Here is a 16,694-nt window from a genome sequence, read left to right as displayed (position 1 = left end):
CCATTGTTTAATTACAGTTGAGTTGGGATTCCCTATGGGGCCCCTGCATATCAGGAGGGATGTCCCCCTGACACCTCCAGAAGGATTCTTAGTCATCTAAGAATACCTGAGATTCAAGCTGGAACAGAAAAGTGCCTCTTGTCTTAGGAGCTGAACAAGTTCAGGTTCTCATTTATCCAGCAAAAGGTTTTTGTGCAGACTTTCAGAGAGCAATTCTAATTGAAAAGCCAAAGTTCAAAAACCAGTCACCCATTTCCCTCCAGTCTTGCCTGGGTACTCTCTCAATTCTTAAACTTTACTTCTACCTCAAGAATTTAAAAAGACAGCTCAGGTTGAATGGCAAGAAATATTCCAAGTAATGAGAACCACAGGCCTGCAACCAAGGCTACTTTACCCAGCAAGGCTCTCAATTAAGATAGAAGGCCAAATAAGGAGCTTCCCAGACAAAAGAAGCCTAAAAGAATACACCTCCATCAAACCAGCTTTGCATGAGATGCTAAAGGGACTGCTTTAAGGAAAGGAAGAAAAACAGAGAGAGAGAGAGAGAGAGAGAGAGAGAGAGAGAGAGAGAGAGAGAGAGAGGAACACAGGTACAAAAATGGCAATGAATAAGTACCTATCAATAATAACCTTTAATGTAAATGGATTAAATGTTCCATTCAAAAGACACAGAATAGCTGAATGGATAAGAAAGCATGACCCACACATATGCTGCCTACAAGAGAGCCACCTCAGAACAGAAGACCTACACAGACTGAAAGTGAAGGGCTGGAAAACAAAAATTCCAAGCAAATGCACAGGAAAAAAAGCTGGGGTAGCAATACTCATATCAGACAAAATAGACTTCAAAAAAAGGGCCATAAAGAGAGACCCAGAAGGTCACTTCATAATACTCAAGGGAAAAATCCACCAAAAAGACATAAACATTGTAAATATATATGCACCCAACATACGAGCACCCAAATACATAAAGAAAATCTTAGAGGACTTCAAGAAAGATATTGACAGCAATACAATTATAGTGGGAAGGGGGGAGAGGGATTATGGTGGAAGGGAGGGGAAAGGATTTAACACGTATGAATGATTCATGGACATGGACAATGGAGAGGAAATTGACTGTGGGAGAGAGGGGTGGTCTGGGTGGAGGGGGACAAAGGGGAAAAATTGGGACAATTGTAATAGAATAAACTATTAAAAAGTTGTGGGAAAAATAAAAAAAAATAAAATAAAAAGACAGCTCAAATAAAGTCAGGGCTTCATACCTTAAAACAGGAAGGTCTGGAATTCCAATGGAAACACACATAAGTTCAACCTTTGCAAAACAAGGAGTCAGTGGGGCTCAATGAACCCTTGCTGGATTCCTAGCCCCAGGTCCAGCTCCACAGGGTGGTCCTGGATGTGCTTCTTTGGAATCCTGCCAACTATGCCAAGTAAATGTCAATGTAAGAAACATTCAAACCTGTAGAGGAAATTTTTTTACTTTATTTGAGCCAAATTGATGACAATTGCTAGGAAGCAAAATCTCAACAAACTGAGAAATGCTATAGAGAATGGCAGTTTAGCACCTTATTTTATACATTACAATGAAAAGAGGAGACATAAGGGGGTTATAAGAAATCCATTGGTGATAGATTAAGGAGGTGGTGATATTCACTGAAGCTTTTCTGTCTATATATTATTCATTCTCTCTGAGCATTTGAAATTATTGATCTCTGCTATTGCCTTGGGTCATCTCTGACTTCTATGACTCTGGTCTTCCCATTTTTCCTGGCTCTCATTTTGGGGATCTTTTCTCATCATTAGTTTCCTACCGTTAATAATACTTTAAAAGTAAAGTTTGTGGTATCATTTATTTTGAGAATGGAAGAAAAGAGCCCATGTGAATTGAATTGACAAATCAAAAGCTAATTCTTCTCAATAACAGTATCAAGATTTTTTTACAAGATAAAGTTATTCTAAAGTTCATATGAAAAATGAACAAACAAGAATAAGTAATGTAAAAAAATCTTAAAATGGGGAGGACAACAAGGTGAAAATAGTGGTTCTACCAGATATTAAATCACATTATAAAGCTTCCATAACTACAACATGTCACCAGAACATGAATAGTTAATGAATGAATAGTAACATGAATTAGCAGTGGCTCAGAATAGGAAATCTGAAAGCAAATAAAATATACACAGGAACTCTGATTTTGATAAGGAGAGAGCCAAACCAATGGATAAGGATGGACTACTCTCAAATTTTTAACATCCATTTCCTGTATTTTCTATCTTTCTCTCGTCTTCTTTCCTTGGTGTATACATACACTCAAGTGTCTCATTAAAAATCAGAAAACGGACAACACTCCCTTCTTTCTGTATCACCTTAGTTAACAATTCTCTCAACACTTTGCTCCAAGTTGTTTTGAAAGAATAAATAATTTTTATAGTCTCTACTTCTTCCTATTGAAACAAATGTTTTAAAAACCTATATTAGTTTATTTTTAGTTATAAAGTAAGATAATACAGAAGACTAAGCATTTTAATAATGTTTTTTAATATGAGAAGAAAAAATATTGTAATTAAAATTGGTTATCTCTGTCCTGGCTAGTATGTCCTGACTAGTTGGTTGGGCTTTGTCTACAAAGCAAAAGGTCACCAGTTTGAATCCTGGGCAGAGCACATACCTGAGTTGTGGTTTCTGTCCCCAGTTGGAGCACATGTGGGAGGCAACTGATTAATGTTTCTCTCTTGCATTGATGTTTCTCTCCCTCTCTCCTTCATTTCTCTTCTCTCTAAAAAATAAATAAAAAATTCTTTTAAAAAATTGCTTATGTCAAGAATGGACTTACAAGGACCTTTGTAGTATAAACCTATACTATCCAGTACAACAGCCACTAGCCATATGTGGCTATTGAGCACTTGAACTGTGACTAGGCTGAACTGAGATGTGCTATAAGATGCAGACTGGATTTCAAAGACAGTGAACAAAGAGCAACTGAAATAAATCTTGCATAATCTTTTCTGTTTATTGCACATTGAAATGATAACATTTTAAATAAAATATAATAAGATTAATTTCACACATTTTTTACTCTATTTAATGCAGGTGCTAGAAAATTTTAAATTTCATTTGTGCTTACATTATGCTTCTACTGGACAGCACTGGTTTAATAGTTTGTGTATGGTTTCAATTTTGCAAAAGTGAGCATATGTTAGTTTCATATTTAAACTAAAAGGCGCTTTTATTTTTTTGTTATATTGTGGTAAAACTTACAGCATAAAATTTACCATCTTATCTATTTTTTTCAGGGCAATCATTTAGTTATTATAATGAAAGACATGACATTTTTTCATATCACCACTACATTTATGCTAAGGATAACAATGCTTCCTCTAATAAACATTAGTTGTTACTTTTAAAACATGTTATTTCTTATGATAGAATTTTTTGCATATCTTTCCAAGCATTTTACTAAGCAAAGTATCTAATTTTATAAAATTTAGATACATAACTTTTAATTTTAGTAATGGAAACAATGAAGTTATTTCACTTCTTGATATTAAACAATAATGACTCCCCAAGACATGTGCTACAACTATGACAACAAGTTGTCAGTATAATGGTCTTTTCATTTTATATATTATGTTCCCACTTTAAATTAAGTTCTACTTATCGAAATAAAAACAGGCAAAGACAATGAACCGGCAGTTCATTAAAAGAAGGAATATAATGTCCCTGATGAACATAGATGCTAAAGTTCTCAACAAAATATTAGCAAACCAAATCAAATAATGCCTCAAAAGATTATATACCATAATCAAGTGGAATTTATTCTGGGAATGCAAAGTACAACACTCACACATCAATAAATGTGACACACCACATAAACAAAATGAAGGATGAAAACCACATGATGGTATCAATAGATGCAGAAAAACCTTTTGATAAAATCCAGCACCCATTTATGATAAAAAATCTCAGCAAAGTGGGATTCAAGGGAACATACATAAACATCATAAAGGTCATATATGACAAACCCACTGCTAGCATCATACTCAATGGGCAAAAACTACAAGCAATCCCTTTAAGATCAGGAACAAGACAGGAATGTTCACTTTTACCACTCTTATTCAGCATAGTACTGGAAGTCCTAGCCACAGCAATCAGGCAAGAAGAAGAAATAAAAGGCATCTAAATTGAAAAGGGAGAAGTAAAACTGTCTTTATTTGTAGATGATATGATACTATATGTAGAGAACCCTACATATTCTACCAAGAAACTCCTAGAACTGATAAATGGATTCAGTAAAGTAGCAGAATCCAAAATTAATATTCAGAAATCAGTTGCATATTTATATGGCAATAATGAACTATCAAAAAGGGAAATTAAGAAAACAATCCCATTTGTTACAAAAAGAATAAAATATCTAGGGATAAATCTAACCAAGGAGGTAAAAGGACTATACTCAAAAATTATTAGACACTGAAGAAAGAAATTGAAGAAGATACAAATAAGTAGAAACACATATCATGTTCATGGATAGGAAAAATTAACTTCATTAAAATGTTCATGCTGCACCAAGTGATCTATAGATTCACTGCAATCCCTGTTAAAATACCAATGACATATTTCACATAACTAGAAAAAAATATTTCAAAAATGTATATGGAGCCACAAAAGGCCCCAAATAGCAACAGCAATCCTGAGAAAGAAGGACAAAGTTGGAGGAATCACGCTACTTAATATCAAACTATACTACAAGGTCATAGTAATCAAAACAGATATATAGATCAAGGGAACAGAATAGAGAGCCCAGAAATAAACCCACACATTTATAGCCAATATTTGACAGAGGAAGCAAGCATATATAATGGGTTACAAATAGTTTATTCAACAAATGGCATTGAGAAAATTGGGTAAATGTGTGCAGAAAAATAAAACTAGACCACCTCTTACACTACATACAAGAAAAAATTCTAAGTAAAGACTTAAATGTTAGTCCCCAAACCATAAAATCTCTAGAAGAAAACATATGTAAATGCAATTCAGTAGATATTCCCTAGCACCTCCTTTATGTCTTGCACCAGGCTGGATCCAGGAAATGACAAGGCCAATAAAACAGTCTTTTTCCCTGAGGATGTTACAAATTGATACATGGGTCTGGCATATAAATACTCATAAAGATAAGTGCATGTTATTGTGGCTGATGCCAAGTGTAGTGGGACAATGCAGGAAGTATTGAATCCACAAGTTTCTCCAATCCCTCCTTCATACTGGTGCCAGAGAGATCTTTCAAAGTAAGATAAAAGCCAAACTGCCTGATAGCACCTAGCAAGCCTCCCTTCTTGTCCATGACCTTGCCTTTATCCTCTACTTTGGCCTTCTTCCCCCCATTCTTTAGCTATATTTGAGTATTCCAGGATTTGCCATGTTCTCAGGCCTTTGTGTTTGCATTTCTGCCAAAAAAGCTTTTTTCTTACCTGTGTGCTTCTTCACAATTTAAACATTACCTCCTCCATGAAACCTCCTCTGCACTCTTAGGTTAGACAATCACATTCCTTCTCTTGTCCCATTATACTTGGAAACTGCTTTTATTATGGCACCTGCCACAACCAAATGTCTGGATTCATTTATTTTATAACAACATTTATTGAGATATAATTCACATATAATACAATTCATTAATTTAAAGTATACAATTCTGTAGTTTGTATTGTATACACCGAATTCTGCATCCATCACAATCAAGTTTAAAACACTTTAATTACCTCAAAGAGAAATCCCACATCTCTTATCCATCAACCCTCAACTCCACCTTTCTCCCCAGCTCTAGGAAACCTCTAATCTCTACCTTCTGTCCCTATAGATTTGCCTCTTCTGGACATTTCATATAAATGAAATAATATAATATGTGGTGTTTTGTTACTAAGTCAATTTTCTTAAAATAATGTTTTCAAGATTAATCTGTGTTGGCCCTGGCCAGGTAGCTCAGTTGGTTAGATCATCATCCCAATACACCACAGTTGTGGGGTTTAATTCCCAGTTGAGGCATATACAAGAAGAAAGCACTGAATGGCATGGATACATGGAACAACAAATTGACATTTCTCTCTCTCTCTCCCTTACTCTTTCTCTTTTGAAGTTAGTTCCTAGAATCCTTATGCAAATGTGTTGTTAATCTACAAGCTACATATTAGTCAAGAGTCAACATTTACAGAAAGTGTCAAAAGAATGTTGGGGTGGGTTATAACTTCTCAGTTACACCAGCACTAATATCAGCCAGCCTTAGTTCACAGCTTGGCGTCACCTGGGCCAAGCCTAGTACAAGTAGCAGCCACTTACAGATCACATTATAGCTCATTCCAGGTGGCCCCAGGCAGGACATAGGTGGTGGCTGACCATGGCTTGCACCTTCTGAAAAACCCCAGTACAAGTAGCCCAGTAGACAGCTTCAGATCACAACAAATCATCACCACACAATAACCTCCACAAGCAACACACTCTAAGGGTGGACTCAGCATCCACAAGAGCCCTGCTGAAGTAAGTCCAGCTCTTTGGTGTGAGCCTTTTCATAGCAGATCCTCCACAGTGGTTGGGAGTTGGTGGTCAGAGGTTGGTGGTCATAGCCAGTCCTTGCAACTGATCAACCTGCATGTAAATCCCTCCCACTGGTCTTCCAATAATAATCAAGGCTCAACTACAACAGGAAAGTGTACACAGCCTACAAAGGGTTTTCACTTCAAGTGCCCAGCTTGGGTAATCAGGGAGGCTGCACCACTAGTCCCTAAAAGACATCTAATACAGTAGACCACTCTACCAAGCCTGGGAGATAGCTCTACCTAATACATAGAAACAAATGCAGGGGCATTGCTAAAATGAGGAGATAAAGAAAAATAGCCCAAATGAAAGAACAGAACAAAACACCAGAAAAATAACTGAACAAACTAGAGGCAAGCAATCTATTCGATGCAGAGTTCAAAACTCTGGTTATAAGGATGCTCAATGTACTTAGTGAGAAAATCAACAGTATAAAAAAGGACCAGTCAGAAATGAAGGCTTCACTAACTAAAATGAAGAATAATTTACATGGAGTCAACAGTAGAGTAGATGAAGCAGAGAATCAAATCAGTGAGTTGGAATAAAAGAAAGAAAAAATACCCAATCAGAACAGCACAAAGAAAAAAGAATCCAAAAATATGATGATAGTGTAAGGAGCCTCTGGGACAACTTCAAGTGTACCAACATTATGAGGGTGTCAGAGGGAAAGAGAGAGAGCAAGAAATTGGAAACCCATTTAAAAAAAAAAAAACAATGCCAGAAAACTTCCCTAACTTGGTGAAGGATATAAACGTACAAGTCCAGGAAACACAGACGATCCCAAACAAGAGGATCCCAAAGAGGCCCACACCAAGATACATCATAATTTAAACACCAGAGGTAAATATAAAGATAGAATCCTAAGAGCACCAAGAAAAAGACAGCTAATTACCTGCAAGGGAGCCCCCATAACAATGTCAGTGATTCCTCAAAAGAAACACTTCAGGCCAGAAGGGATTGTCATGAAATATTCAAAGTGATTTAAAAAAGAAAAAGCAAAACCTACAAACAAAACTATTCTATCCATCAAGCCCATAATTTAAAATTGAAGGTGAATAAGCCAGATGGTGATAGACAAATACCATATGATCTCACCTATAAGTGGAACCTAATCAACAAAATACACAAGCAAGCAAAATATAACTATAAACACTGAAATAAAGAACAAATTGATAGTACCCACAGGGGAGAGGGGAGAGGGAAAATGGGGGAAAATAGGGGAAGGTCCATCAAGGAATATGTGTAAAGGGCACATGGACAAAGCCAAAGGGGGTAGGTTCAAGGGTGGAAGGTGGGGATGGGTGAGGTAGGAAGCTGTGGTGGGGTGACAGTGGAGACAACTGTACTTGAATAATAAATAAATAAATAAATAAATAAAATCAAAGACGAAATAAAAAGATTCCTAGACAAAAATTTTTTTAAAAATTAAGAGTGCATTACCACCAAACCAGTATTATATGAAATGTTAAGGGGGAAGGGTTTTCAGGAACATGTAGAAAAAACACATGGACATAACTGAAGGGGGATATGGTCAGTGGTGGGAAGTGGGTATAGCTGGGGTAGGAGGCAGTGGTGGTGGGGGCAATGGAAACAACTGTACTTGAACAACCAAACAAAATTTTGGGAAACAAGTTCTTTAAGAAGAAAAAATAATAAAAAGTTTGAACAATAAAATGGCTATAAATATATATCTATCAACAATTCAGTCTAAAAAAAAACAAAATAAATGAACAAGAAGAACAGAAACAGACTCACAGATACAAAAAAAATATTGATGGTTGCCAGATGGGAAGGGTGTTAGGAGGATGAATGAAAAAGGTAAGGGGGTTGAAAAGTACAAATTGGTTGTTACAGAAATCATGGGAAGGTAAATTACAGCATATGGAATATAGTCAATAATATTCCAATAACTTTGTATGGTGTTAGATGGTTCTAAAATGTATCAGGTTGATCACTTGGTTAGTTATGTAATGTCTAGTCACTGGAGTGTACACCTGAAACTGATATAATGTACATCAGCTGTAATTGAAAAATAAACATAATTAGAAAATAAAACTTATGAGCTCTGGCTGGTATACCTCAGTGAATTGAGTGCAGGCCTGCAAACCAAAACATTGTGGTTCAATTCCCAGTCAGGGCATATGCCTGGGTTGTGGGCCAGGTCCCCAGAAGGGGGCACATGACAGGCAACCACACATTGATGTTTCTCTCCCTCTCTCTCATTCCCTTCCCCTCTCTCTAAAACTAAATAAATAAACCAAAAAAATAAACCCCTTATGAATTGTTTAAAAAAATAAGAAATGAAAAAAAAGAGAAATGTCCAGGAATTCCAGCCAAAATGGAGGTGTAGGTAGACATACTGTGTCTCCTTGCACAACCAAAATAAGAACAATTTAAAAACAAAAAACAACCAGTACTGACAGAAAATTGAACTGTAGGTAAGTCCAACAACCACAGACACATTTATCCAGACTGGTAGGTGGGTCAGAGTTGGGTGGAGAGGGGTTGTGGCAAAGCAGCAGTGGGTGGACCCAGTGAGGCAGCAGATTGTGGAGGGGCACAGTGCACAAGGTGGCTGGTGGACTGGGCTGTCCCACATTCTCATGCAGATAAACCAGGTGAAACTGGGGAGCAAGACAGACTGCACAACCCAGGGTCCCAGTGTGCAGAAATAAAGCCTGAAAACACCTGTGAGGGTTGAGGTACCAGAAGAAACTCGCAGCCTCACAGGAGAGTTCATTGGAGAGACACACAGGGTCCTAGAACATACACAAACCCACCCACATGGGAATCAGCACCAGAAGGGCCCAATTTACTTGTGGGAAGCAGGGGAAGTAACTGAAATCCAGCAGAGAGCAGAGCAAGTGCCATCATTCCCTCTTAGACCCCTCCTCCACACAGAGCATCACAACCCAGCAACTGGATTGACCTGCCAGGGTGAACACCTAAGGCTCTGCCCTTCACTATGTAACAGGCACATCAAGGCAAAAAACCATGGCCCAAATGAAAGAACAGATCAAAGCTCCAGAACAAATACAACTAAGCGATGAAGAGAGAGCCAGCTTATCAGATGCACAGTTCAAAGCACTGGTAATCAGGATTCTCACAGAATTGGTTGAATTTGGTCACAAATTAGATGAAAAAATGGAGGCTATGCTAAGTGAAATAAAGGAAGATGTACAGGGAACCAACAGTGAAGGGAAGGAAACCAGGGCTCAAATAAATGATTTGGGACAGAAGGGAGAAATAAACATTCAGCCAGAACAGAATGAAGAAACAAGGATGCAAAAAAATGAGGAGAGGCTTAGGAACCTCCAGGACATCTTTAAATGTTCCGACATCTGAATTATAGGGGTACCAGAGGGAGAACAGGAAGAGCAACAAATTGAAAACTTATTTGAACAAATAATGAAGGAGAACTTCCCCAATCTGGCAAAGGAAATAGATTTCCAGGAAGTCCAGGAAGCTCAGAGAGTTCCAAAGAAGTTGGACCCAAGGAAGAACACACCAAAGCACATCATAATTACATTAGCCAAGATTACAATGAAGGAGAGAATCCTAGAAGCAGCAAGAGATAAGGAGACAGTAACCTACAAAGGAGTTCCCATCAGACTGTCAGCTGATTTTTCAAAAGAGACCTTGCAGGCAAGAAGGGGCTGGAAAGAAGTATTCCAAGTCATGAAAGGCAAGGACCTACATCCAAGATTGCTCTATTCAGCAAAGCTTTCATTTAGAATGGAAGGGTAGATAAAGTGCTTCTCAGATAATGTCAAGTTAAAGGAGTTCATCATCACCAAGCCCTTATTATATGAAATATTAAAGGGACTTATTTAAGAAAAAGAAGATAAAAACATGTATAGTAAAATGACAGCAAACTCAGAATTATTAACAACCACACCTAGAACAAAAACAAAAACAAACTAAGCAAACAACTAGAACAGGAACAGAACCACAGAAATGGAGATCAAATGGAGGGTTAGCAACAGGGGAATGGGAGGAGGAGAAAGGGGGAAAAGGTGCAGAGAATAAGTAGCATAGATGGCAGGTAGAAAATAGACAGGGGAAGGGCAAGAATAGTGTGGGAAATGTAGAAGCTAAAGATCTTACGGCACATGGATATGAACTAAAGTGTGGGAATGTGGGTGGGAGAGGGTGTGTAGGGTGGAAGGGAATGAAGGGGGATAATGGGACAACTGTAATAGCATAATCAATAAAATGTATTTTAAACACTTAAATAAATAAATAAGTAATTTTTAAAAATTTTAGAATGTTGAACATTGGGTGCCAGTGGGAGGAATGAGCAATTAGAGGCTTTTAACTACCAAGGAAAAATTTAATGGTTTATGCTTCAATATATAATTTTATTAGTGATATATATTCTTCTTTCTTTGTTCTTTTTGCTGTTTGCAGTGGTTGTTTCAGAGTTCAAAATTACAAATTTTATTTTGAAGTAAAAAATAAAATTGTCTATTTTAATTTATATTATTGAATTTCTAAATAAAATAAAAATATGTAGTGGTTGAGGTCCTGTCCAATGTAATAATAAGAAAAAAAACAAGGAGGTATGAATAATGGAATGATGATTGTCTTATACACAAAATTCAAAATTATCACAGGAAAAATTCATGGCAGTAATAGGAGAGTTTCATTAGGTGGGCAGATAAGTTGTTAACGAACAATAACTACTAGCTTTTCTATGCACAAGGAACATGGAATTAGAAATGTAATGCAAAATAATCCCCCAAAACCTAGGAAAAAATAACCATCTTAATCAGTAAATTCAAACAATCCTAGGCCTAATGGAGCTAAAAAATGAATTCTAACATTCTTCTAAAGATAAAATAAATAACCCTTACCAGTGTGCCTCAGTTGGCTGGGTGTCATCCTATGAACCAAAAGGTTTTCCAGTTTGATTCCCAGTCACTGCACATGCCTGCATTGTGGGTTTGGTCCCAGATCAGGGAATGTATTTGGGAGACAACCCAATTGATGCTTCTCTCTCACAGCGATGTTTCTTTCCCTCTCTCCTTCCCTCCCCGTTTCTGAAAATAAGTAAACACATTTTTAATCAGTTAATTAATTAATTAATGTCTTCTGCTTTTAAAAAAACAAAGGTAAAATAAGTAAAACATGCCTAAAAATGTCAAAGGAATAGAATAGTGAAACATACTGTCCTATCACATGTAAAATACCAGTGGCTTTCAAATGAAATAATGTGGTTTTGGCACTTGTGGAGGCAACTTGACCAGTGGAATTGAACACATGACAAAGGTCATAGTTCAAGAATATACAGAAAAAACAAGTAATGTTTAAAATGATTTTAAGACAGCTGTCCTAAAATCTGGTATGTTATCCCAGTTTGAGTCACTTATTTTTAAAAACTTTTGCATTGTTAGGAACCTAATATTATGCAGCAGAAAAAAAGGAGCTACTTACTACACCCTTTGCGAGAGCATGGATGGAATATGCTAAGAGAGGAATATGCTAAGCCAGGCAGTAAGGAACAAATAACATATAATCTCACATTTAAGTGGAACCTAATCAACAAAACAAACAAGCAAGTAAAATATAACCAGAGACACTGAACTTAAGAACAAACTGACAGTAACCAGAGGGGAGGTGGAAGGGGATAATCAGGGGGAAAGGGGGAAGGGTTTTCAGGAACAACTATAAAGAACACATGGAAAAAATGAAGGGGTGTTGCAAACAGGGAAGGGAGGGGGTGGCTGGCATGGGGAAGGGAGTGGTGGGGGAAAAGGCAGACAACTGTATTTGAACAATAAAATAATTTAATTTAAAAAAAGAACCTAAATGAAAGTGCACATGTCCACTCATACACTGATTTTTTTTTTCAATTGACTGCAGTTCAGTTTGAAGCAGGTTAGGAAATCCCCTGGCAAATGGAATGAGGAGACTAAGACAAATTGCTGAACCAAATGGCAGAAATAACAAGGCAGTTGGAATAGGTGGACAATTAACAGCCAGCTAATACACAAGACCCTATCCTTCCTAACCAAAGATACCTAAGAGAAAATGGTTTAAATCACTTTAGTCAGGGAGATAAATAACAAAAAAAGCAATTAGAGCCAAGCTAATCCAAGACAAAGGTGAAACTAACCTTGACCCCATTTTGACACATCAGCACACTAAATAACACATCTAGAAATCTAATGAATATTTTATTAAGATCCTCCCCCAGGACTACCCCCTTAAAATTCCCATCTATAGAAAATAGATAAAACCTTCAGGACAAAGGATGCAAGCATGTGCTATTCTTTGAGCATGCCTGCACATCCCTTTTCTTAGGTGTGTACTTTGCTTCTTCTATCCTAAGCTTGAAGCATCTCCACAAGACCTGCACCCAGGGGAGCAATGGACAGCAGTGGCTTGTCCCAGGCTCATACCCTGATCATGTCTCTAGGGGTACTTCCTTTTCTTCACTGTCCAAGCTTTAATAAACTTATTCTCACTTTCACAGGGACTCATCTCTTGAAATTTTTCCTGCATAAGTCAAGAACCTGAACATGTGAAAAATTCCACACCATGCCAAAGCAAGGCCAGCCCACAACTGGACCAGTCTGGTAACAAATTGACCCAATCAATTCAAACCCACATTGTTCAAAGGTCAACTCAAAAGGTCAATGCTCCTAACCCCTGAACTTCCATGTTGCTCAAGGGTTAACTGTACCAGAAGAAACCAAAGAAGAATTTTTTTGGATTTAGAAAGATGGTGGTGAGAAAGGTGGGAATAGAGTCCACTTCCCCCTGCACACAGGTGGAACACCTAGCTGATCTTCTGAGGAACAGAGTGAACAGCCAATGGTATCCCAGCATATATGAAGGTTGAAGGCCAAAATTGTAAAGGACATTGAAAAATCAGATGGTAAGGAGATTGTTTTAGGACAATAAGGTCCCTGGAACCAAAGCAGGGACCAGGGGGGCTGCAGCCCAAGGCCCAGAGCCTATCAGGCCTGCTGCAGGATTCTTGGAAGACAGTCAGGTCAACAGCTCCCTCCCCTGCCAAACAGGGAGGTTAGAGCAGCACCAGGATGGACCTGAATGCTTGAAGTTGCTGGGATGAATAAAGACAACATGGCAAACACACAGGGGTGGTGTACACCCACTGAGACTTTGGATGCCAGCCAGGTCTTTACCACAGAAACTGGGGAGCTGGGTGATGTGTGGAAAAGGGAGAAGAGTTTTGGCTAGAAGAAAGAGTGGCTAGTTGGGTGAAATATCAAAGTTAACACTACACTTATCCTAAGGATCACCTATCTCTTCTTTACATGTTGGTACTTTAAATCCCATAGAATACACTCCCTGTGTCTTAATCCATTTTGTCTTCCCCCACCAACTGATCACATAAAAAAATAGTAGATGGGAGCTGTAAACACCAGTACACCTGCTGGAAGAAAGAACCTACCAACAAAGAAACCACCAACAGATAATAATGGAAGATGGTGAAGGAGTAAGTGGAAGCAACACTAACCTCCCCACCCAAGACCAATCTGGAAGTACAACTAAACAGTGGAGAAGTTACCGTACAAACAAATGAACAATAGTGAGAGAGTAGCCTCAAAACCTCAGACAGACAGAAGAACCAGCTTTGACACAACCTATCTGCACCTGAACAACAGCATACAAGATGTGGCAGACAGAGTGACTCTCAGAAAACCAGCTGGAGAGAAGGACCCAACAAAGAAAGACCCAACAACAATCAAAACCCAAAGACATACAGAGAGCCAACATAAATGACAGCCCAATAGAGGAAATTTCAGGAGATCAAGGAGACTGCACCACTGAATCTCACAGATCTCCTACCATAGAAGTTCACAATACAAACCTAGGGGGACAAAACAGATCAATTTTAGAAGCAGAAGCTAACAAGAGAGTCTCACAAACAATGGGAAGACAAAGAAACAAACCCTAAACAAAAGGAAAAGAGGAAGCCTCAGAAAAAATGCTCAATGAAATGGAGGCAAGTCAACTATTAGATATTGAGTTAAAAGAAATGGTTATCAGGAAGCTCAATTAGCTCACAGAGAATTGCCAAAAACTAAAGGGAATCTATGATGAACTTGCTGCAAATGACATCAGCATGATAAAGGAAATAGAAGTGTCGCAGGTTCAATTTGAGTCAGGGTACATACCTGGGCTGCAGGCCATGACCCCCAACAACCACACACTGATGTTTCTCTCTCTCGCTCCCTTCCCTCTCTAAAAATACATAAATAAAATCTTAAAAAAAACTTTTAAAAAATAAAAAAAAGAAAGAAAAAGGAAATAGAAACTATCAACAAGGGCCAAGAGGAAACGAAGAATACAATTTCTGAACTGAAGAACACAGTAGAAGGAATCAAAAACGGGTGAATGAAGCAGAGGATCAAATCAGGAATCTGGAAAACAAGGTAGATAAACACACACAAAAAGAGCAAGAAATGGAAAACAGACTCAGAAAGAACAAAGAGGTGTTAAGAGAACTGCAGGACAACATGAAACATGATAATATCCATATAATAGGGATGCCAGAAAGAGAAGAAGAACAGCAAGGGATAGGAAACCTGTTTGGCAATGTAATGATGGAGAACTTCCCAAATATGATGAGTGAAAAAGTCACACAAATCCAGGAAACACAGAGAGTCCCACTCAATAGGAACCCAAAGAGGCCCACTTCAAGACATATGATTATCAAAACAGCAAAATTCCAAGACAAAGAGAGAATCTTAAAGGCAGTAAGGGAGAAACAGGAAGTAGCATACAAGGGAGTCCCAATAAGACTAGCAGCTGACTTCTCAATAGAAATGCTCCAAGCCAGAAGGGAATGGCAAGAAATATTACAAGTAATGAAACCAAGGGTCTGCAACCGAGACTACTCTATCCAGCAAGGCTCTCAGTTAAAATGGAAGTCCACCTAAGGAGCTTCCCAGACAAAAGAAGCCTCAAAGGATATACCCCCTCCAAACAGGTCTGCAGGGTACTAAAGGGTCTGCTTTAAGAACAGGAAGAAAAACAGTGTGAGAGAGAGGAACACAGGTATGAAAAAAATGGCAATGATTAAGTACCTATTAATAATAACCTTAAATGTAAATGGATTAAGCGCTCCAATCAAAAGACACAGAATAGCTGAATGGATAAGAAAGCATGACCCACACATATGCTGTCTACAAGAGACCCACCTCAGAACAAAAGATCTACACAGGCTGAAAGTGAAAGGCTAGAAACAAATATTCCAAGCAAATGGTCAGGAAAAAAAGCTGGGGTAGCAATACTCATATCAGACAAAGTAGACTTCAAAAAAGGGCCACAAAGAAAGATCCAGAAGATCAATTCATAATACTCAAGGGAAGAGTCCATCAAAAAAACATAAACATTGTAAATATATATGCACCCAATATAGAAGCACCCTAATACATAAAGAACATCTTGGAGGACTTCAAGGAAGATATTGACAGCAACACAGTTATAGTAGGGGATTTCAACACCCCACTGTCAAAAATGGATAGGTCTTCCAAACAAAATATCAATAAAGATATTGCGGCACTGAACAATGTCCTAGATCAAATGAACTTAATGGATATATAGAGAGCCCTTCATCCCAAAGAAGCTAAATACACATTCTTTTCAAATGCACATGGAATATTTTCAAAGACAGACCACATGATAGGACACAAAGCAAGCCTCAAAAAATTCAAGAAAATAATATCAAGCATCTTCTCTGACCACAAGGGACTGAAACTAGAAATCAACCTCAAGGAAAAAACTCAAAAGCACTCAAACTCCTGGAGATTGAATAACATGCTACTAAACAGTGAATGGGTCAAGAATGAGATCAAGGAAGAAATCAAAAAGTTTCTGGAAAGAAATGAAAATGAACTCACAACAACCCAAAACTTATGGGACACAGTGAAGGGACACAGACATTATACACCAATGGAACAGAATAGAGAACCCAGAAATAAGCCCAAATCTCTATGGTCAATTAATATTCAACAGGGGTGCAGAACCATAAAATGTAGTAAAAATATCCTCTTCAACAAATGGTATTGGGAGAGCTGAACAGCTGCAAGCAAAAAAAAAAAAAAAAAAAAAAAAAAAAAAGAAACTTGATCACC

At 37.8% G+C, this 16,694-nt stretch overlaps 1 long non-coding RNA gene across 1 annotated transcript; it reads left to right on the top strand.

Moving 5' to 3' along the window:
• The first annotated feature begins 1,255 nt into the window (after positions 1–1,255).
• LOC118499337 lies at positions 1,256–12,046 on the top strand. The gene is made up of 3 exons (XR_004901855.1): positions 1,256–1,643; positions 4,190–4,195; positions 12,034–12,046. It is a non-coding gene; the product is annotated as an uncharacterized LOC118499337 (long non-coding RNA).
• Positions 12,047–16,694: the final 4,648 nt, after the last annotated feature.

The sequence above is a fragment of the Phyllostomus discolor genome, chromosome 3 (assembly GCF_004126475.2).
Source record: "Phyllostomus discolor isolate MPI-MPIP mPhyDis1 chromosome 3, mPhyDis1.pri.v3, whole genome shotgun sequence".
Lineage (NCBI taxonomy): Eukaryota > Metazoa > Chordata > Mammalia > Chiroptera > Phyllostomidae > Phyllostomus > Phyllostomus discolor.
Note: the sequence above shows the minus strand (reverse complement) of the source record. Positions and strands in the feature narration are given on the sequence as shown.